This window comes from Hippopotamus amphibius, chromosome 13, assembly GCF_030028045.1.
Source record: "Hippopotamus amphibius kiboko isolate mHipAmp2 chromosome 13, mHipAmp2.hap2, whole genome shotgun sequence".
Classification (NCBI taxonomy): Eukaryota; Metazoa; Chordata; class Mammalia; order Artiodactyla; family Hippopotamidae; genus Hippopotamus; species Hippopotamus amphibius.
The window spans coordinates 21,313,919-21,338,637 of record NC_080198.1 but is presented as its reverse complement, the minus strand read 5'-3'; the positions used below and the strand labels follow the sequence as shown (position 1 = coordinate 21,338,637).

The window sequence follows — 24,719 nt, the reverse complement described above, 5'->3', positions numbered from 1 at the left end:
TCATATATATGCACTTATAAAAAGAAAATTATCCCTATGGGATACAATTAAATACAGAGTGGAATTTGGAGAGAGAGTTTACTGATTGTAAAGGTTTGCAGTGATTACTAAAATACATTGGCTCATTGAACACTGTAGAATTCAGTATGCCTTGATGCATAAAATGACTAGTAAAAATTCCCACAACTATTCTGTATTATATAACCCCCCCCATAGATTTCTTAAAATCACCACAGTGTGTCAACATCACGGTAGGCACCCACCTTGTGATTTTGTATCAGTGAAAGTCACCTACTTCCAAGTCTCCTAGATGTTACGTTAGTTACTATTCTTTCAAATGTCTCCATCCCTGCCAGGAACTCCAGCTCAGCCTTTTTGTATTTTCTCAATGATCCCAGGAGCTCTGTCTTTATATGTTCAGCATGGATCTCATTACTTTCAACACCTCTTATCTCCCTGCCTGCAAAATCATTCTCCAGTGGAAAAGTTAAAAAAAAAAAAAAAAAAGTCTTATCTATAACCACCCTTTTCTCTTGACGATGGTACAGTTGACCCTCCATAGGCTAATCACATTTCGGAATCATTTTGTATTTGGGGATAAATTTATGTGGTACTGATCTTATCAAAACCGAATCTTTGTGGAAGAATATCTTCTTCTGACATGACTCTACCAGATTTTTTTTCAGAGCTACCACCTGATCTCTAATCCTCCCAAACACAAATAGCCATCTTGTCTCCTGTTTTTCACTCTACTTTCTGATCAGCTGATGTCATCTAAGGCCAGAGCTTCCTTTCGTTCCAGAAAGGACTGCTTTCCATTGTGTATCCTACTCTAGACAGTGATAGTCTCACATGGTAATGACTAACAGGACTTTCTAGTACCTTATATAATAATTTCTATTTTGATGGATATAGTTAATTAAAATCATGGGTTCTGGCTTACCTACATAAAACACATTTGGAATTAACTCAATGAGTATATACTCTGTACTAATGCCATACAAGTCATTGAACAAAAAGAATGGAGATGAATTAGATGTTGTCCCTGACCTTAAGACAGTCATGATCTATACATTCTGTCTATAAATAAGTCCAATCAACTCTCATGTCTGGAAAAAGTCAATATCAGATTAACTTATAGACAATTTCCAAGGACTACTATGAATCATTTTTCCTGGTTTAACTCAATTCATTAAAAGAGATATGAAGTCTGCTTTCTTTCTTTCTTTTTTTTTTTTTGTCTGCGTTGGGTCTTCCTTGCTGTGCATGGGCTTTCTCTAGTTGTGGCAAGTGGAGAATATTCTTCATTGTAATGCATGGGCTTCTCATTGTGGTGGCTTCTCTTGTTGCGGAGGACAGGGCTCTCAATGTCTGGGCTTCAGTAGTTGCAGCACGTGGGCTCTAGGGCACACAGGCTTCAGTAGTTGCAGCACGTAGACTCAGTTGTTGTGGCACATGCACAGGCTCCAGAGCGCAGGCTCAGTAGTTGTGGTGCACAGGCTTAGTTGCTCAATGGCATGTGAGATCTTCCCAGACAAGGGATTGAATCCATGTTCCCTGCATCAGCAGGCGGATTCTTAACCACTGTGCCACCAGGGAAGTCCCTGCTTCTTCATTTTTAACATTCTTAATTAACAATAATAACTAATATTTTTGAAGTGCTTTCTGTGTATTAGGCTCAGTGCGAAGTACTTTATGCACACAAGTGATTCAAATGTGTGGCCAAGTTTGAGGCCTTTGCTGTAGCCCACTTTTAAATACACATACATAAATCCTTCAGATAATTCCAATGTATAGTCAAGGGTGAAATCTTTGCTTTTAGCTCCACCCCAGTCCAAAATGAGTGAGACTCTCTGGACAAGCAGCCCAGCCATCTATATATTTTAAAGCCTCCCAGAGACGTTGCCCAGTGAGTGCTTGAGAATCACTATCTGAATGTGATGATGTTTTTCCATTGACCTTTCACTGCATTTCAAAGTGTCTTTGGTTTTTCTCCTGGTCTTCAGTAGAATGTGCACCTCCACATTCTTGGTCTCTGTCAAAGATGTGACATTCTTGAGAGCAGAAAAGGGACACTTCAGTGCAGAGTTTAAGTGCTTCGACGTTTAACCTCGGAACCCAGTATCTTGGGGTTGTATCCTAGCACTGTAATTTACTGTGTGAGCTTGGGCAAGTTAACCTCTCTGAACCTCACATTCCTCATCTGTGAAATGGAGATAATATTCAATAATAGTGCCTGAGGATACTCTGTCTCTAACTTCACGTGTAGATGGCACAGAGTACGTATTTGAAAAGTCCACATGTGGGCCAATCAGTTCCATTTCACCTGTGTTGAGAACTCATGCAGAATGCTAACTGAATAAATTAATCCAGGTGAAGCACTTAGCACAGTACATGGCATATTGTAAGCAATTTCAAAGATTTCATATCATTAGGTTTTTTTTTTAATAAATTTATTTATTTATTTATCTATTGTATTGGTTGTGTTGGGTCTTTTTTTGCCATGCGGGGGCTTTCTTCAGTTGTGGTGAGTGGGGGCTACTCTTCTTTGTGGTGCACGAGCTCCTCATTGCCGTGGCTTCTCTTGCTGCGGAGCACAGGCTCTAGGCACGTGGGCTTCAGTAGTTGCAGCACATGGGCTCAATAGTTCTGGCTCACAGGCTCTAAAGCGCATGCTCAATAGTTGTGGCACACGGGCTTAGCTGCTCTGCGGCATGTGGGATCTTCCTGGAACAGGGATCAAACCCGTGTCCCCTGCATTGGCAGGTGGATTCTTAACCACTGTGCCACCTAGAAAACCCCCTCATATCATTAGGCTGTATTCATAATATTATTATTAAGCATATCTCTAAACCATTAGAAATGACAACCTCTGAGCCAAATGCATCTCACCTCCTGTTTTTTGTAAGTAAAGTTCTGTTGGAACACAGTGACACCATTTATAGGCTGTCTCTGGCTGCTTTTGTGCTACAAGGGCAGGTTGAGTAGTTGAGACAGAGACAACATGGCACCTGAAGCCTAAAATATTTATTATCTGGCCTCTGGCTGTTAACAGAAAAAGTTGGCTGACCTCTGCTAAATTTAATGCCCACAACATAAAAAATAATTTCTGTACATAACACCAGGTGGTTACTACTGTTATCCCTATTTTGCATAAGAAGCAGAGACTCAGAGCTATTATGTAAAATAATTCACTTACCAGTCACACAATTAGTAAATAAAGCTGGAACTTGAACCACTTTTTTTTTTATGACTCCAAATACCCGTCTCAGATTAGGTTGTGTCGTTCTTTGATGATCTGTAGTGACTGTGGTTACTAGTTACTGTTTTACTCTGTCTCTGACTTCACATGTAGATGGCACAGAGTATACATTTGAAAAGTCCACATGTGGGCCAGTAAGTTCCACTTCACCTGTGTTGAGAACTCATGCAGGATGCTATGCACTTGATCTAGCCTGCTTTCCTAGCTCCATCTTTGTTGACATCCAGCCTCCCCTTCCCGGGAAGGAAATATTTGCCTTCACCAACAGCATTGCCTCCAGAAAGCCAGCTGGGCCACTGATGAATTAGGGCTGTAGACTGTGGCTTTCTTTCCTCTTGGCTTCTTGGATGTCTGCTCTGTAGGTAGTAGGTGTGAGACAGTTGAAATGCCGAGTGTCTGAAGCTTTGCTTGCCAGAAGCTTATTTTGTTTAAGAAGGTACGATTTCCCTTTGATTTATTTTTGAAATATATTATATGCATAAGAATTAGGTCCTAGGAACAATTTCCCATGAGATCAATTTGCAAGACCCTTTAGTTTAGAAAGATTATTCTCTAGTGTCTATGTTGGTTTGATATGGAAATACATACACTTGCCCTACATCTAGATTGCCAGTGTGCTCAGAATTTTCTTTGAAAAGTCAGAAATTAAATCCATACTCCCTGTGCCTTAATGTTCTTTTTTTGGCATCTGCATATAAACACTTTCTTATGGATGAAGCCCTTAAGTGCAAGAAGAGCTTGATGGAATGAATCTCAAATCTACACCTTCAGAAAGCCATCTTTGTTGTTGACTGAAAGCAGGAGTAAAAATTCTGGTGTCTGTAAATCCAGACACTGTACTTCCAGTGATAATTAGGTTTCTTACGGATCTGAGATCCTCTGTGCTAGACTCAAAATGGCAATTATTAGCTCAGTAAAAGGAGCCTATTTCAAAACACTAAGAAAGACATTGTTAGATTGTCAAGTCACTTTTGGAGTTTTCCGGCTACATAAAAGCATCTCCTTAGGATCATTTATTCTATACAATGTTTATAAAGCCTAGTTAGCATTTATTTATGCTTTTTTATATTAAATAGTACCATCCAGGCAACTTTTGTATGTAGCGATTCATGCCAGTGTACCATGGAAGTTTTGTGTCTCAGTAAAGAGTCTTGGTGTGATTTTACTTTTTGCATTCCATCTTCAAGAGACCTTTATTTAGGAATAACTGTGCCTGGCATGATGATGGGTGCTGGGGAGACAAAAGTATGAAGATGTATTAGGTTGATCTGTCTTCCCAGATTTTCTATTCATTTCAGAGTCTTCTTTCTTCTCTCACTTAGGACATCATTTGTGAGTTCTCTGCCGTAGTTAAGGATTCCCTGACAGGGTCATCAGTAGTACTTACAGCTTCTGACAGTGAAATGGAAAACTTTTTTTTTTTTTTTTTCCAGTGAAGGAGCTCAAGGTTGCTTTGTGAGACCACAGCCTTGGGAAGTTATTTATAATGTGCACTTCATTCGGCTCCAGGTTTTCATACAAAACAATGATTGTATTCCTTAAAGTAGCTAAACCCTTTCTGACTATATAGTTAAAACTAATACCTAAAATTTAAGGTAACATTTCCTCATTCCATGAAAGAAACTTGTGTTATTTTATAAATAAATATGAATCATTAATCACTAATTAAGCATATCCTATATAATTTTAAAAGGCATATTCCATATTTCAATGTAATGTTATTTTCAGAAATCAGGTAAAATTCCTAATGTCTTAACTCACATCACAAATAGTTAGGGTACTAGAAATCTTGGCTGGAAGAGATATGCAAAAAAAAAATTTTCTCTGAAGGGATCTGGGGAGGCGTTTATGCCACTAAATGAATGTATATTAGAATCACTAGGTTTAAACCTTTTATAAAAAGGTAGTATGAATTTAAGGGGAAAAAAATGGTTGGAATCGTTAAACTAGGTACTAAACTTGTATTAATGAAGCCCAAAAGGACATTAGCAATTTTAGTAACCACATCACACAGAGGCCTCTTTCGGAATTCACTATCAATTTAAACCTCTCTCTCCTCTTTTTTAAAGCCATTGCTGCTGCTAAGCCGCTTTTCCATTTATACTTACACCTCTTTTTTTCTAATATGTTGTATCTAACATTTATCAATATTACTTCCTTTTGCTGTATTCAGCTTATTATATTGCCTATGAATTTCTTTTTATTATAAATCTTACCACCAGCATCCTGTTTGTTCTCCCTAATAGATCCCCATCATTTCAGCAGGTGTAGATAGCGTGCCAACTGGATCTTCATCATGCCAAGTTCTTTGTGCCTATATTTCAAAAGTGTGAATCTGACAAAACAATTCTACTAGACAAAACCATTCTTAATAAAGGCATGCTCCTTTTTAAAGAATTTATGGCCACATGATGTTTTCTGACTATAAACTTAAGCAACCAAAGGGAACTTTTGAATGGTCTTTCTAAAGCTTAGTAATTAGCCAACAATTTTATCATAATGGAATATAAATCTCCATGTGATTAGCCACTGATGCTTTAGCTTTACTTCAAAAATCTGTTTTGTAGAAAATTAGGTTGTAATTTTTTGCACAGTTAAGTGATATTTATCTGAGAAAGTGGCTCAAGAGAGCTGTTGTACATTGGTGGTTTAGAAAAGGGTTTTTTATTGTGCACGTTAATGAACCACAATACAGGTCACTTTATTTTTTTTAATTTTTTTTATTTTTACAAAGTTCTATTTATTTTCAATAATGAAATTACCACAACAAAGAGGAATTAATCCTCTAATTTTTAAGTCTAACACAGTTCTTAGCACAAAACTATTCTCAACAAATGGAAACACATTACTAGTAACCAAGTAAGAGTTTTCTCCAGACTCTCTAGAGTTTTGTGTGTTTTATAAACAAAACTGGACGGTAGGTAAAGAAACACATGCTAGAGACTTAACTGACACAGACTCGAAGAAAGGAACAGCCAACAAACAGGGTGCCCAAATACAAGTTGGCAAAAGGTATATGGGATTTTCAAAGCAGCCCAGAAATCAGAGTTCAACCGGGGATGCAAGGGTTTGGGACAGTCCCTGTTCAAGGCCTTGTAATTAAATCTTTCCACATTTCTAGATTCTTGATTTGGAATCTATCACAATCTAGAGGAGCTTCTGCCAAAGGATAGGAGGCTCTTTATTCATGCTTACTTTGTCAACTAGCTCCTGTAACCAATAAAACAGGTATCCCATTCCAGAAAACGATTACTACTATGTATACTAACCTCTCTGTTTTCGATTTTCCTTTCATAACTGATACTACCAGGAACACCTCTAAATATATCCAACTTCTTTTATTTTCATCCTCCTACACAACTTTGCTTGGCTACAAATTCTAGGACTGACAGAACAGCAGCATTGATCAAAAGATGAGTGTCAGTTCCAATGTAAAAATCTCTGAAGTTCAATGGTCACAAAAAAATTTTTTAATGCTTTATCTGCCGAACCCCCCCCCCCCCATTATCTTGCCAATTATTTCTTTCGGAATTCAATCCTCCGAGCTACATTCTGAGCACCAAATTTTTGGACCAGTGCATCCCGAGTACCCTCATCCTCTTCTTGCAAATCTAAGTCATCCTATCGGAACCAAATGGGATACCCATCAGCCCTCTGACCAGACTCTAAAAAGGAGGAAGCAGCCTTCAGCTCACCATTATTTTTTAGGAAGGCCTGTGTAACTGTTGACAGATCTAAGTTAAACTTTTCCATTAACTGCCGGATGATCTTAATGGCATCTCCCACCTCTGGTGCAGAAACTTCTTCTTCTTCCTCATCAGGCTGTGACTGAGTCTTCCTCAGGTGTAGGTGGATCGTCATCACACATTGTTATATTTATTTCAAATTCAGGGCTCTCCTCCTCCACAGTCTCCTCAAACTCCCGGATGGCTTCCACAAGCATCTTTCTGACTGCTTCTTCATTCTCCTTGATCTCTTCCTTTTCAAATTCTTCAGGCAAGTCTGGAGAGCTCTCCTGCTGTGGTTCCCCGCTCTCAGCAGCCTCGGGGTCTTCCTCAGCGTTCCGCGCGAGCGTCTGGGAGGAGGAGCTCACTGGGGCCTCCCCCAACATGGACCCACGCTCCTGGCCCCGCAGGCGCTTGAGGCAGCGCTCCTTCATGGACTTCCACAAGCGCTGGGTGAGCGAGCTCTTCTCCATCGCTTTCCACAAGGCGTTGCCGGTGACGGAGCTGGGCGAGCGGGCATGTTCCTTTACTTAGGTCAAGATGGCCACGTCGTCTGCGTCCGGGAAGACGATCCGCCCAGCGTGCGTCCGCGGCTCGGGCTCCGCGGCGGCGTCCCCGGCCTTCGTCTCTGGGGCCTGGTCGGCCGCTGGAGCTGGGCCCAGCCGGTAGGCCTCCAGCTCGAGCCTCTCGTTGCGCTCCACGCAGTCCCGGATGTGCTGCGTGGAGATGAAGTCGCCTCGGCTGCCACCTCCCCAGGCGGAGCCAGCAGCACGGCCCCGGGCTCCTGCACGCGACACAAGGTGCCGCCGCCGTGCAGGATGAGCATCGAGAGCCGGCGCTTCGCCAGGCTGGGACGCACGTAGAAGGACATGGAGCTGCCATCCTCCCTCACGAACAGAGTCGAGGAATGGGTAGGCCCATTGCGGCCTTTGCCCAAATCCACTGCCTTCGCCATAGCTCAGGCCGAGCACCAGAAAAAACCGCCCCCTTGTGAGCGCCTAGGGCACAGAGCCCCAGCGCCCAAAGTAGCGCTCGACACGCCGACGGTGACGCCCGTCGCTGATGGCGACGCCGGATGCCGCCTCGAAAGCCCCGTCGCTTTAACTCCATTCTCTACGTGAACTTTCTTCTATAATGAAAATAAGAATATTTCTGACCGTGAGTCAAAGGGTGTAAGTAACTTTTTAATTAAAATTCTGGATTCTGCCAACTAGTATATAGTCCATGATGATAAGGACAGTTCTGTATCCTTAAAGTTTATACTTGTAGGTGTCTATCCTGGAAAACATGCCTGGACAGTCTCTACCTGGGATCGAGGAGACCTTGTTTATAGTTGTCAGTCTGAGATGTGCTTTGCCTTGATTTTTCAATTATTCCATCTGTGGCTAAACATAGTAGGTATTTGACAGGTGTTCATAAGCTCCTATTTTTTACCAGAGGTAAAACACATAAAAAGCTTTCATCAGCCTGGCCTCTTTGTAATTAAATTTCTTTTTCTTTTTTATGTCATCTTTAATTATCTCAGTCTCTCTATTATGAATAAGGCTATGCTGAATAACTTTGTACATACATCTTTGTAAACCTTTGTAAGGGTATCAGTAGAAGAGACTTTCAAAATTGATGTTACTGCGTCAAAGAGTATCTCCATTTAAATATCCGTAGATATTGCCCCAAAAAATGCCTCTTAATAATTCCTCAGTTGTGTTTGAGAGTGTCTGTTTTTATGTAAGCTCGTGAACTCTGGACGTTAACTTTCTTTATACTTTTTACCAAGCTCATAAGGAAAAATTATTTCTGGCTTTACTTTACCCTTCCTTGTCATAAGTGAGTATATGTTTTTCTTCATTTATTTCTTTGTTTATTTTAGAGTCTAAAAGTCTCCAGTGTTTTCTTTTTTAAATAATTTTTAAATTGATACATACTATACATTGAGAAAAGCATATGTCACAAGTGAACAGCGCAGTGAGTTTTCATTAACTGAATTCATCCATGATATCACAGTTCACATAAAGAAATAGAACACTACCAGCAATCCAGAAGCATCCCTAGTGACCTCTTCCAGTTACTGCTCCCTCTTCCAAGGCAACTACTTTCCTAACTTTTAATACCATATACTCTTGCCTTTAAAAATTTTTTTATCTAAATTCATTAATATCCTATATCCTCTTTGGCATCTGACTGCTTTACTGGCTTGGTTGCAAACAAGAGTAGATGACTCATTCTCATTTCTGTATGTTATTCTACTGGATAAACATATCTGTTTAGTTCTGTTTTTGATGAACATTTAAGTTATTTCCAGTTCAGGGCTATAATGTCTAAAGCTGCTGTGAATATTCTTAAACAGTTCTTGGATGAATGCATTCATTATTCTTGGGTATATACTGTTGGGGAAGAAATAGTTTTAGGTTCCTGGGCTGGTCTAATAACCAAATTGACATAAAACAGATGAACAGGAGTTTAATTACATGTGTACCTTCTGTACACCTGGGAGAGACCCAGGGAAACTGAATAACTTGCCAAAGTGGCCAAACCACCACCTTCATCTTCAGCTAAAGACAGAAGATATTGGGGTTAGGTGCAATCAGTTATGGGAGATTACCAGGAAGAGCACAGTAAACAAGGGTGAGGTTGGTATGCAAATTGAAGTTAATACTTTCTCCATTGTTAGGAGTTTTTAGAGATTGAGTCACCCTCTTCCTCCTGGTGCAGCATGGGAGACATCCTTAGAAATGGAGATTTTCCTTATAAATGTGAATGTTTTTTACAAAGAGTAACTTCTAATTGGTTTTCAGAGCTTTTTCTGTGCCTCCATTTTCTTAAAAATGCCAGCTTAAAATAATCAATATGCCAAAGAGGCATATTTTGGAATGACCAATTCTGCTCCCCTACAATACCTAGAAGAGGGATAACCATTTCCCATAGGAGTGTAATCAGTTTTATTAAAACACCACTTCGATCATGTCATTTTACTCAATGTCATTAGAATAAACTAAGAACATTTAAACATGGATTTTAAGGATTTTATACCAAGTCATTTTTCATCGCTTCCCTTATTCTCACATCCAACAGCACCCTCCCCCGTTTGACCTCAGCACTCTGCTCTCCAGCCATACCACTTTTCTCAGGGCAAAAACCTCTAATACTATGCCTAGAAAATTCTCATTTCTCTTTTACCCTGTTGCCTGAGAAGATCTTGCTCATCTTTCAGCTTCTTAAGACATATAGATGCCTTCACCCACCCCTCACCCCCCACCCCCACCAAATTGAACTTAGGTTCCCTTTAGGAGCTAACCAAATTCATAACGTTTACATCACTGTATTGGATTTCTTTTTTTGTTTTTTCCACTAAACTACAAACACCTTGGAGATGTTTGCATTGTTGTATCCTCCTGCCTAGCACAGTGATGGCCAACACTAGCTGATCATCAGAATATTTGTTGAATGAGTGAATGATTGTATAAAGGAACAGATGAAAGTTACGTACATGCCCCACTGCTGGCTAAGATAAGGACATATAAAAATCTGAATTCTTCTACTTGAATTTCTGGAAACTTTTGCAAACAGCATGCCTCTTTCTGTACTTTCACTTCTATCTTCCTTTGCACTCCAACATGACTTCTTCACTATGCTCTGTAGCTCTCAAGCCTCTCCCCGCTACAACCAAACATAACATACCCTACACAAAATAAGTGTAAAAAATTTTTAGACCAAAGTGGACAGATAACTTTGCACTGCTTCACTACTGTGAATGACTGTAGTTGGAAGACCTGGGTTGCAGTCCCAGTTCCAATCCTTATGTCAACTTAAAAAAATTGCAAAATGTGAGATTTGCGAGTTTAGTTTCATTTGGGGCAAAATGAGGACTGCAGCCTGGGAGACAGTATCCCAGATAGCTCTGAGAAACTGTTCCAAAGAGGCAGGGGGGAAGCTCAGTATAGATGTGGTTTTGGTGAAAGGGAAAAACATGCAATCAACACATATTGTTTAGAGAAGGTTACTGCTAGTCACAAGGAGCAGTCACCACCATGAAGGATTTTAGTGTTTTTCTAGATATGAGGAGATACAAAAATTGGGCCCATAAAGTTGGTTCCTGAAAATATCTAACTGTCTAATGACCTGTTCTGCCAGTTTTTCACAAAGCACAGAGTGCCTCATTTCAGCTCTCCACCCTGAACACTTTTCAAGGGGGCATTGACAGCAGCTGCAGCAGCAAATGATTTACTCTTTGTAGAGGTAGATAGCAAATGCCAGTTGTAGTTGACACTTAGTAACTGTGTCCTTGAGTAAGTCTTGCTGAGTTTCAGTTTTTCCATTTACAAAGTGGGTAATAACAGTAACTAAGTCTGAGGGTTGTTGTAGGATTAAAAGAACTGAAGTCTGAAGGTTAAACCACTGTGCTCTACCAATATTAATGGTCACTATTGCTCCCATAGCTTCAGGCACACTCTTTCAGATAGTGGAAGAGTGGGGCAGAACAGGATTTGTCACCTAGCAGCAAAAATGCTAATTTCCCTCTGTCCGTCTCTCCACTTATCCAGTGCCTAAGGAAAAAGCTAGAGTTTGAATTCACCTAGAACAGGAATCATGAATCTTTTTCCATAGGTGAAGGCGAACAGACTTTGCTACCCCAAAATATGCCTCTTTGACATAAGGATTAATTTGAGCTAAGGCAACCAAAACTCAGATTCAGGAAAAGCTCTTACCTCCTCATTAACTGTTTAAATTTACATTGGAAAGAAAGCTATTACGAGAGATACCTTTTTACTAAACAATTTACCTGCAAGTATAGCAGGTCAACCTTTATTTTTCAACTATATCCTCTTATTTTCCTATGAATGGGCTTCCTTCCCTTTGTCTCTCCAGACCCCTAGCCCTTTCCTTAGCTCAGGATGTTTTGTAAGCCTCAATTACCTAGTTGCCCTTTGAGTCTCACATTTCTATGAGCTCTGATACATATGAAATTATTTTTTTTCTCCTCTTAATCAGCCTTATGTCAATTTAATTACTAGACTAGCCAAAGAACCTACAAGGAAAGAAGGGAAAAGTTTCCTTCCCTTACAAAGGCAAGATAGAAAGAGTTCAGGCTTCGTGGGCCAAAAGGCACAAGTGAGAATATTATGTAGATACTTAAATAACATGGTAAAGCGAAAACAAAGTTCCACAAAATTTTTATTGCTCAAATTTAAAATATAATAATCATGGAGTCAAACTGATTCTATCTGTAATCCTCCAACACAAAGAGCAGCAGTGCCCCTCTGCATGCACTGAACTTAATTCAACCACACATGGTCAAGTAAAAGAGAGCTAGAGCGAAAAGAAATAAATAACAATTTACATAGTGCTAACTCTTAGGATTCTTCTTGGGAATGCCCTGGAGTGGGCACGGACGGGATGGCAGTCTTGAGTCAACCATTCTCCACTTCTTAATTCTTGTTGCCTTCTACACTGTTAGCATCTCTCCAGTCTAATGAAGGAGTTAATGATTTTTTAAGGTAATTTTGACCTAATGTGTTTTTTGGCTATTCCTCTATGTGCTTTTTAAAATTAACTCCATTTAACAGATAAGGGAACTGACCTTTAGCGTAATTTATCAAGGATTCTACCGTTAAATTAATCCTAGGTAAAAGAACACTGTGAATGGTCAGAATCTGTTCTCTTGACAGCTGTTTTACATTGCTTCTTTTAGCTTCCAAAGATGACATGCTGAACAAAAGGAAAAATTAAGTGTTAACTTTAGGGGTGAGAGATTAGAAGATGAGAAGTGATTGAGTAGGAAGGAAGACATTCTAGGCTAAGACAAAAGTCTAAGCAAATCTGTGGAGGGAAAGGGAAGAAAGGTATTCCTTCTGTAAAACTCTTCTCTGAAGACCTTGCATTTTCACAAACAGTATCTGGAAATAGCATCCCTCCAATGGCTTTCATGCATTATTGAGTGCAATGGAAATTTGGTATGTGATGCCTAGGCCTCCTCAATAGCTTCAATTCCCATGTTGACCCCATTAACCTGAATATAATTTGCTGTGAAGAAGAAAACTTTAGCCTTAGGTTGAAATTTATGTACTTTTCGGCCAGCTTTTCCCTAATGTTATTTCATTATGACCATTAACTTACATAGCTGTTTCTTCAGGGAACTAAAAACTTCAGTAACCATATTCTGCTGTTCAGATTATCACTCATAAAATGTTTGCTGACACACTGACATCTAACCAAAGAAGAATGGTCATTTTTTTTTTACAGACTTCTCACTGCAAGGTCACTCATTGTTTATGTATGACTTGTCTAAAGGTGTAAGTTGAGACTTTGAAAGACAGCATTCTTTTACGTTAGGTGGGAAATTTACTCTCTCATTTAGTCTAAATAACTTAAAGTCTAAATTAATCTATTTTTACATGTTGCTTATACATTGCTCAAATGACAGTTAATCAATATTGTTTGGTCATAAAAATGTTAAGGTCTAATTTACATCACTTTAGAGTTGAACTCGTGTGTTCATGTCAGTCAGTATAATTAAAACATCAAAAGCGATGATGATTATGAGGTTTTACAGTTTGAGTCAAATTGTAGTGAGCTGTTCATATTTATTACTCCGTTTATTCTTTGCAATTATCTGATGAAGGTGTTCTTACAATCCCATTTTACAAAGCTCAGAGAGCTCAAGAAATGCATCTGTTTTACATGACCTATAAGCATTAGAGTTAGGATTGGAATCTATGTTTCATTGATTACTGAGTCTAGGAGTCTTCACCGTAGTATTTTGCCAATCCTTTCATGGCTCTACTATTTGGAATTTCTTAACAACAGAGGCCATCCAGTTGGCCATGAGTCAATTCACCTGATTGTTTTACTATCAATTGCTAGGAATCAGTATGGTGAGTTATTTGGACTTTATCTACAATAGAAGTCTCAGAAAATCAGTATCTAGTTGATTCTCTCTCCCAGTTGCTCTCAGTAAATTTAGAGATAGTCAGCAATTCTTGCAGACCCATAAGCGTATTAGCGAAATAAAATTCCAGTCTCTTCATGATAAAAAAAATATAATTGTTACAAGTAACAATAATAGTAACAAAAATGACTACACAGTTTGACCACTTATTATATTTCAGGCACTGTACCAAATGCATTATGTGCATCTTTTAAATTCAGTTCTCACAAAGATTCTATGAAGTACAAAGAACACTCATGAAAGTTGTTTTGTCTTTGTACCCCTTTCCTGGCACACAGCTGCTAAAACCCTTGGGCTCTCTAAAGTTATGAGTGTCTTCTGTATGCTAATGAGATGACTGGTGGATGGGGATCCCTAAATAGTTTCAGGACCAGAGCTGATGACCAGAAAGACAAAGGCATAGTCAGAGAATTGGAGAGAAGCAAGGCTGAAGTTTGAGTTCATCACCAATGACCAGTCATTTAAATCAATCATGCCCAGGTAATTAAACCTCCATAAAATGGCAGGGTTTTGGGAGCTTCTGGGTTAGTGAACACATTGAGGTGCTGGGAGGTGGCAGCACCTGGAGCAGGTACAGAAGCTCCACTTACCACTCCCACCCTCACCGCCCCCCCACCCCGCCACCACCCCAACCATACCTGTCCTTTGCATCTCTTCCATTTGGCTATTCCTGAGATAAATCCTTTATAATAAACCAGTAAGCATAAGTAAACTGCCTTTCTGAGTTTAGTGACCCCTCTAGCTATTTAACCGGAGCGGTCATGAGAATGCCTGAGTTTATCACCACGTTAGGCAGAAGTGCAAATGGTTTGGGTACCCCATTTGCAGCTGTTGTTTGAAGTGAGGTCAGTATTATAAGCCTGAGCCCTTCAACCCATGGGGTCTGCACTAACTCCAGGGTGTTAGTGTCTGAATTGAAATGGATTGAATTGAATTGAATTGTTGGATACCAGTTGCTGTTAGAGACTTGGAGAAGTAGTGTGACAAAAAAAATAATAATAAAAAGCCACAGAATTCTAAACAGCTAAAGCCAATACAATAAAAGGAAGAGAATGTATTGGCACAATTAAAGAGTTCAGAGGTAGAGTCAGCAGTGTTGGATTTAGCAGCTCAAATGTGTTATGAGGGCCAGATCCCTCTCTATCACTTCTCTCCACTGTCCTCCATGTCAACTCAGTCTCACACAAGATCTCTGAAGAGGTCAGCTTGAATATTCTAGTCCAACAGGAAGAATGCTTTTTTTCAGTTTTTAAACTTAGCCTTCAGGTTCAGTCTGATTGAACCAACTTGGATGACAAGCCCATCCGCAGACCAGTCTCTGTGACTGTGGAAGTACTGTGCTGTTTGGCCAGGTCTAGGTCACAATCCCACCCCTGGAGGTTTTGTTCACCTGCCCTGCACGGACTGAAAATAAGGTGGGGATAGTTACTTCCCAAAGGAAACCTGACATGCTGTCATCAGAAGAGAGAATGAAACATAGGAAAGCAGAAACAGAAAGTGATAGTCAAAATTACCTCCATTTTACAGACATCTAAGCATCAGAAAGTTTAAGTGACATGTCAAAATTTGCCAGTTAGCAAGACATGAAGCCAACATTCCAGCCAAGGACTCTCAGGGTAATCACAAAACCAAAGTGCATCTCCAGAAACAAAGTCGTCTATGTAAGTGAAATTTTCAAGAGAACTTCATTGCTTCTGCTTTTTATTCCAACTCTAAGGAACCAACAGCGCTTGAACCCTGTAATGTGATATTCCATTATCTTATCCTCACAGCACTGAAGAGAACAAAGAATTATGTCTCAGTAAAGTAAAACTGTTACGTTCTTTTCTTCCCTGAACAATCAGATTCTTAAAGACCAAAATGTGTGTTTTCATACTTGTTTAGACCTTATGAATGCTGTTGATTTTTAGGAGATGTCTTTGGTAACTGAAATCAAATATCAAATGCAGTAGAGATTTTTATCTGAAATTACCTAACTAATGCCTAAGTATTTGAGGAAAAGTGTACTAGGTGGGTATGAGTTGACAGACACATAGACTCCACACAGAGGATCCACTGAGGAAATGTCAACTTCCATATTCCTTTAGATTGTTGGCAGAGTTCATGTCCTTGCTGTTGTATGACTTCCAACCAGGGGCCACCCCCAGCTCTCAGAGGCCACCTGCAATTTCTTGCCATGTGGACATTTCCATAAACCTTCTCACAGCTCAATTCTCCAAAGCCAGCACAGAAAACAGAGTCCTTCTAATGCAGGCTAACAAGACTTGATAGAGATGGAGATACAGATATAGATGGAGGTACAGATAAAAGATAATTATGGGAGTGATAGCACATCATCCTTGTTGTATATCTAACCTAATCACAGAAGTGACATCCTATCACCTTTGCTATACTCTATTCCATAGTCTATATTCTAAAAGTACCCCCCTCATTAAGGGAAGGGGATTAGAGCATGAAGAGGGGGCTACTCTAGAGTCTGTTACAGGCCCCATCCTTAGGTATTTGCTTACCCTATTCTCTGAGCCTAAAGTGTCCATCTCCTGTCACCATAAGAACAAATCATCATTGAAGGACGAAAGACTCATCAAATTCTTTTACTCCAACAAGTCTTACTTAATCCATTGAGATAAAGGTAGTATCTTCTAATTCTTCAGAAACTCCAATAATGGAGTCTACACTCTCATGACAATGATTACTTTCTAGTTTGAATTATTCTTTTTTATTTTCTCTCTGTCTCAGCTCTCTGACTAGATCTTTGAAGCCAAGGATACTTCCTTCATTTACCCATACATTTTAAAAGTATTTATCAAAATCATAACATGTACCAGTATATCAGGACTACACTTGGTTGCAGGTAATAAAAATCTCAACTAGGTGGTCAGTTAAGCAAATGAGCAAGCATTTTTTTTCTTGTGCAGTAGAAATTCTGGAGGTTCGTTTGATGACTTTGGCTCAGCTCAAAGTTAAAATCTCTGATTCTTTTGGCTTTTTCTTTTGACCTTCCTTTCTCTCTTTGGCACAAAATGGCTACTGTAGTTCCAGACTTCAAGCCCTCATTTCAGGCGAGAAGAGGCAAAGAATGGTAAATAGGAAGGGAAAAGTGTTATGAAAGGAAAGCAAAGTCTTCCTAGATAGCTTCAGCAGATTTTCATTTATATCTATTTTCATTTCATTGACAAGAAATGTGTCATGTGTCCATCATAGGTATAAGGGGAATAGAAAAATATTTTTGAATGTGTGGGTGTATAGCCACTCTGGTCAAAATTGTTGTGCTAGCTCTATGAAAAAGAAGAGAATAAGTACTCAGTGTTACAATAAGCAACACTGTTTTCCCCAGTTAGGTATTGTGTCCGGTACACAGGGTAACATGGTCATTGACAACAGATACGGTCCCTGCTTCACAGGGCTTTTTACTTATTAGAGGAGGTAGGCAATAATAAAAAGTATTTAGCAAACGCATGTAAATTTTCAGTTGTGGTTGTGCTGAAGTGGACAAGGTCACGGTGCTCTGAGAGTCTGGAATGGGAGGGAGGAGATGTGAGTGACCTAATAAGGGAAGTTAAGGAAGGTTTCCCTCAGGAGGTAGCACTGAGATAGGGTGATACCTGGTTCAATTTTGGTACCTACCATAGGGTCCTGCATATAACACAATTTATAGAAAAGAAGAAAAGATAATTTCAGAAAATCTTCTTAATGCCTTTAGTATAACTGTACTTCATGACTCATTATTGCAAGTGATAGAAAAAAAATAATTCAAACTCAGTTTTGAAATAAAGGTTTTTTCGGCTAAAGCTTAGCCTCCTGCTTCAGGCACAGCTATAGCAAGTAGCACTAACAATGGTGATAAGCTCTCCACTTTTGGACTTGGCTTCCCTCTTTGTTGATTCCATTCATTTGTACTTTTCTGTCATGGTACTAAGATAGTGACAAGCTCCAGATTCACATCTTTTCATCAGAAACACTTGTAGAAAAAAAATTATATTTTCCCAAGAATAAATGTTTTACTACTGGATCTCATTGTGTGTGGCTTGAGCTAGGTACCAGCCCATGTAGCAGTTGCTTGGTCACTAGAGAGTACATAATCCGCTTAGCTAGTCTTGAGTCTTGTGCCCTCTTCTGGATCAGGGGTAGAACGAACAACTTCAAAACACCATGAGCTGGGAATGGGGAAGAAGGCTTTTGACTCCCTAAGGAAAACAAAGAAGCAGCCACCAGTAGAAGTGGGGGTGTTTTCTGGACAGGTAAAAATAATAGAGACGTACTACAGAGTAGAAATTGACTCGTGGCATTAATGACTGCCACAGTGAATGATAAGAATAACAGTACTAACAAACACTTATTTTGTAAGTGTTTTTTTATTATACTCACCCCCACAAACTCATTCTACCATTCCCATCATGCTGAGAATTTATCCAGCCTGATATACCCAAATCAGAAAGCAAAACTGGCTGTATGTTTTGAAATTAGTGAATATGAGATTCCCAGAGAGCAGGGTTTTGGTAGGACTAATACCTTTTCCTCAGCCCCCAAGTCCACACTGAATGCCCCAGTGTGCACTCACTCATGCAAACATTTCTTCCTTATTGCTGACCTGATCCAGCAGGTCCATTAAGTGAAGCTCCTTTCAAGCGCAGATGGTCCCAAGTAGCTCAGCGTCTGCCTAGTGGCCAGACTAAGTGATTTCGGATGGCCTTAGACTTCTGATCACGTCCATGCAGCCAGGGAGGAAATGAAACCTTGTTTATCATCTTGATAAACAGTCCCTTTCAGTGCCTCTGGACGCTTTATGTAACTCGGTAGAGTCAAATACTATTAAATTGTCATCACTGTCAAAAAGAGAAGTAATAAGTTTTTCTACCTGAGTCACAGTTAATGACTTCTACAATGTGTAACACAAATCAGAGTTTCTGTTTGCCTTCTTTTCCTCTAAATGTGTGTTTTCTGATCTCCCTGGCTGTGGAGGAGAGGCAAAATCTCATGGCATAAAGAAATATATACTTTTATGATTACCTCTCAGCTAAACCAATAAAACACCTAGATGACAAGGGCCAGATCCTTAGCTTGGGTGAGGTATGTGCACAGAGGAGGAAGCTGAGCAGCTATATCTCATTCCAGTTCTTCATGGAAGGCATCGATTTGAAAGACGATATTTCACTGGTAAAAGCCTTGGAATGGTTCCACCCTAGTTATCATTAAACATATTTACAGAAGCTATTTAAACACTCTTAAGGGGGTAATACACCTCTTTTATTCTTATCATCTTAAAGAATAATATATTAGTTAAATTAGGCCGTATTAAGCTGCAATAACAAACCACCCTTAACTCTCATTGGCTTAAAATAATGAAGGCTTGTTTCTTGATCAAGCAACATGTGCACTGTGGTTCATCAGTGGGGTTGTGCTTGGAGGAGTTACCCAGGAACTAGAACTGCTGGAGCAGCCGTTATCCAAAATAGGGGTTGGCACGCTATGGCCCACAGGCCAAATCTGGCTCACCATTTTTTTTTTATAGCTCATGAGCTAAGAATGATGTTTTTGTTTTTCAAAGGCTGGAAAAAATCGAAAGGAGAATATTTCGTGACAACTAAAAGTTACATGAAATTCAAGTTTCAGTTTCCATACATAATATTTTATTGGCACACACCCACACTTTTTGTTTATGTATTGTTTGTGGTTGCTTTCGTGTTTCAATAGCAGAGTTTGGTAGTTTTCACAGAGATCAGACAACCAACCAAACTAAAAATATTTTCTACCTGGACCCTTATAGAAAAAGTTTGCTGATCCCTGATCTAAAATACTTCTGGTTGTCACACCAGTGGGAAGAGAACCCTGGAGAGTCTTCTACAAGTAACTAAAACCTTGGTATGAAAGTGACACGTCACTTCCTTTAACACAGAAATAGTCACAGGGACCCACCTCCCACAAGGGAACTAGGAACTACCATAAGCCCAGGAGGAAGAGAGGCAGAGATTGTCATTGAGAAGCCCTAGTGGCTACAACAGCTAAAATTAATAACAGCAAGATTACTAATAGTAAACACTTGCATTGTTCTTATACTTCAGGCACTGTTCTCAGTGCACTGCAAGTGTTTACTCATTGATGCTCCCAACAACCTAATCATGAAAGTATTGTTATTTTCCCCATTTTACACGTGAGGAAACTAAGGATGGAAAGCTTAAATGATTTTCCTGAGATAATACAGCTCACAAAGGGTCAAGGCAGCATTTAAATCCAGTCAATATGGCTCCAAAATCCAGTCTCAAATGCTGTACTCTTAACCATCCCACCACACACCTCTAGGACTTAGATCCTCTAGGACTTAGAAAAGTCCCAGCCATTGATATTGTAGAGACAACTTCCTCACAAAACCCTTAATTATAGAATTCAGTAGACACCAGCAAAATGCTAATTTTAGTGTTTGTGTAACAGATTTCCATAACACTTAATAATTCACTTAGGAGTTTGAGAGTAATGAGACATCTATGGATTTTTCATGTGGTTCTCCTGTGGGTACCAAAGAAAGGACTTAGAATTTAAGATTGGTTAAAGACTCAGCAAGAGGACCCACCAGGGAACATCAGACCCTAAAGTAAAAATGTTTCTTTCAGGGGATAGTATTTCACAGTCATTTCTCCCTAGATTACCTCCAGTTGTATCTCGATCTTCTTGTCTTTGCTTCTGGGACAACTGAGGAATGCTGTTCCATAAGTGTGTATTTTTGTTTAGCTGGAGGTAAAATGGCACAAAATAGTTATGGTTTAGAGATGATGGATTTCAAGTCATCACATTGCGTGCTGTCCTTTTATGTTTCAATAATGGAATTTCTGTATTATCATCACCCATGTTCCTTTTAACACCCATTACACTTACCCATGAAGGATAATAGAAGAATATCATTTTAAGAGAATTTTTTAAAGTTTATAATTATTATTGGGCTTCCTTTTCAGAGTGTATGACTGCTTGTATGCCATTAAATAAATATCATGAAGAAACCAAATAAAAATGAATAAAGACATAGGAGCAGATGAGAGAGGGATGCAAAGGAGAAAGCATGTTAGACCACCCATCACTGCATAAACAATTCAAACATTTGACAGGAGGGTCTTGGAGCTTGATAAGTAAATGCCTCCATTTTTCACCCTTTCAGAATTCTGTCCTTCCAACAAAACTCATGTCAGATGTAACTGCCTCCAATATTGTCTTTGAAACTGGGTTTCAATTTTTAGATTAACAATGAGAAGAATGTCAACTCTTGTTTATAGTGGACCTCCTGTGTGCTGCTCAGTGTATTAATTGCTGTTGATACACAATCTGTCTTCCTCACAGCATTCCTTAAGTTAAGCATCTTACTTAAAAGGGACCAGGGCTTAGAGGTTACATCTTGCTCCAAGTCACCCAGCTAGTAACTCAAATGATGTTGATTATTTCAAATAATATTTATGTATGAATATATTCAACGTTTCATGTCAGTGTTTCAGGTAATTTTAAAGAAATTAATATATGCAGAGGTATGGCACCTATAAAACAGGGTTGCCTGTTTCTTTTGAAGTAATTGTTTGCATATTGTTCTCAGCGTTGAAGGCTAGCAATGAAAAAGCAAAACCTGATAAAGTATCACCCAGCTGGATCAGGGATGTGAGTTTAAGGACAGAGTCGGGAGAAATCCTAGCAGGATTTAGATTGAGAATGTTGCACCTTAGAGGGGAACAGTGGACATAGCTGTCTTTCTAAGCCTTATTTCATTCCAACTTTCCCTAAATCACCATAATAGAATTTGATTAATTTATTTGAGATCATAACTGAGGGAAGCTGAAGGGCACTGATACTGTGATTTCGTTTCCAGAAACTTACATCAACATCCAGGGTGAATGTCCCACACAATCTTTCAGTGGCTTTCCCTACTGGGCAATAAGTTGTTTCAGTGATTACATTAATTTGCAATGGATTGACAGCCAATCCAGATCAGACAAACAAATTTGGGGGCAAAAAATAGACAGGAGGAGATGTTGCATTTTCAGCCTTATTTTAACAAAAATTCTCAGGCAGATCTGAGAATATCTGATATTGGGTATCAGTGCCAGTCTGATACCCAAACCATTACTTGGATACCCCTCCCTAATGCTATCCAAGGCATTCTTCCTGGAAGGAAGTAAAAGTTTTGTAGTATATAAAGATCAGTAAAGATTCAAGAATGTTCTTCTTATAACCTCATTGGTACATCTTTGAGTAAAATATGTTTCCATTTTGTTGGAGCAGTTTTCAAAAATGATTTCTACAGTAGGAGTTTGAACATATCCAATGTTTGAGCCATTTTCTCCTTTAAAAACTATAAAGGAGAAATCTAAGGGATGCGTGTTGAGTTTATTTTAGTATACATTACCTTTAGCATTCTTATCTCAAGGGACTGGTGAGGTCTAAATGTTGTTCCCCCATTATTGACCTGGGATAAGAGTAAGGAGATGGGTGTGGGGGATGGTCCATGTTGGTCAAAAGAGGGAAAAAATAAGAAGAGTCCAATATTTTTCCACAAATAATTCTGATCTAGTCAAAGATAATAATCCCAATAGTATTACTAACAGCAGAATATCGTCTAGTGCCTACTTTGAGCCAAGTATTATTATAATCAGTTTGCCTGTATTTATTTATTTCTCATATCTGTTTAGTCCTCAGAACAACCCGAATAAGTTAATGCTGCTATTATCCACATTTTACAGAGGAGAACCCTGAGACACAGAATGGATAATAATAGGAAGCTGATTTAGGACTTGAACTTTGGGGGCCTTATTCTACAATATTTTATTTTATTCATTATACTGTACTGCCTCATACATGGCTCTCTGGCCCAGAATTTGTTTCTTTTTTCTACATTTGTTCATCCTGTGTATACCCCGGAACCCTAGGACAGAGGAGATGGTAATTTGTTTAATCTCAAGCATAAACAAATCAAGCAGCCATTTTGCCCTCCTCAACCAAGACATGCTTAAAGATCCATTAGTGTCTGTCTTGTCAGTGATTTACAAAGACGCTTGGAGCTTCCTTCCAGTCCAGTGGGTCAATAAAGCATTTTTAACACAGTCTTAAATATGCATTTCTGACATCCGCTACAATAGATTCCAAGAGAGCTATTTATAAGACCTTGATCAAAAAGTCCTATAAAAGTGAATCTCAAAAAACTTGTGCTTTTTCTTACATTTAACGGCTTTTAAAGAAAGGAACCGTTTGCAATAAAGTGAAAATACATGGATTTGTATTATCATGTCAATCTTAACATTCCTTAATCACATTTTATTCATTTCCTCCAAAAGTTGGCTTCGACTATAAGCAGATATATCCTGGCTTAACTATTAATGAGGACTGAAGTTTCCTTATGGTTACTCTTAATTGCTATTTCATTTTCCAGTCATTTCACTTAGAATAAAAAGCTTTTCCTTTGTACAATTTGGCTGTCCCCCAAACCAAAGTTCCAAGTTAATTTTTCTAGAAGGTGTATTAGAAGGTCACTTCTTTGCAAAAGCTATGTTTATCATTCAAGTTTATTTTCTGAAAAGACCACATAATGGATACTTAGGAAGACTTCCCCAAAGAGGATTAATTTATACTCAGCCTTTCTTCTCTTCTTTTCCCTTCTCTCATTTTCTCCTTTTTTCCTCTTTTGTTTTCCCATCTCACTCCTTCCCTTCCTTCTTCCCTCCTCTGCTTCTTCCCTTTTTTCTTTCTATCCCACATTCAGTCATTTAATTATTCAGTAACTTAGCAAGTGTATGAATGTCAGGCACTGGGGATAAAGAAGTAAACAAGATATGGTCCCTGTCATCATGGAGTGTGCAGCCCAACAGGATGGACAGGTAGGAAACCAATCATTCCAATGAGGAGACATGCTATAAAAGAAAAGTCTGGCTTACTTAAGAGAGCATACAGTGGGGAACAAAAGCGAGTCTTTGGGAAAGAGGCTCACTCAACAAATACCTACAGGCCAGACATGTACCCAGTAGCAGAGTACTGAAACAGAAAACTTGCTGTTCTTGTAGAGATAAGGAAAGTGAAATATTCCTTAAAAATGCCAAAATAATGCATTGTGAATATTATTATGGGATAATTATGTGAGATTGTAGGTCATATTGCAGGGAGATCTAATTTACAATCTGATTCAAGGAGATCACCTAAAGAAGACTTGGATAGTGAATACCAGGACTGCCCCCCCCCCCCCAAAATACAGAGTTTAGACTTGTGTTAACTTTAAAAAAGACAGATAATTCTCTTCCATTTCAACTTTATGTTCTCCCCCCAGCATCTTCTTTCCCAGAAAACGTGGTGTTGTGATAATTTCAAATTGTTTGGCTCTGCTTGGTCATGGACATGAAACCATCCACACCATAATATACTACTGCCTGTCAAATTCCCTGGCAGATGAAAAGGATTAGACCTTAGCAGCCTCCCACAAGTGCCCATCTTTAAATGGTTGACCCAGTTTGTAGCTCAGAGCAATCCGGTTGGTTGGTATAAGCTATTTCCATTAGATGTCCATTTTGGGGGCAAACTGTTTCAGGATGCCAACCTTCAGGTTTTTAGCCATCTGCCTGCCAGTCATTCCTAATCGCATCTTCCCCTTCCATCATGACATATAATTGTCATCCGTAGGGACTCTTTTTAAAAAGAAATATTATCCTTAGCAATTCTTCTTTGTGTTTCCTCACTAGTACAGGGTAAGACAGTGATGCATTGAATTGGGAAGGAGGGATCATTGCTGGGAGCATATTGGGCTTGGCATTTTTTTTTAAGTTCTCCAGCT

At 39.2% G+C, this 24,719-nt stretch overlaps 1 protein-coding gene and 1 pseudogene across 1 annotated transcript in view; one reads left to right on the top strand and one right to left on the bottom strand.

The window, feature by feature from the left end:
- TAFA1 (TAFA chemokine like family member 1) overlaps nt 1–24,719 on the top strand; it is a 486,060-nt gene that overhangs the window by 333,133 nt on the left and 128,208 nt on the right. The window lies entirely within an intron of this gene.
- On the bottom strand, nt 6,779–7,942 carry LOC130834921 (telomeric repeat-binding factor 2-interacting protein 1-like; annotated as a pseudogene).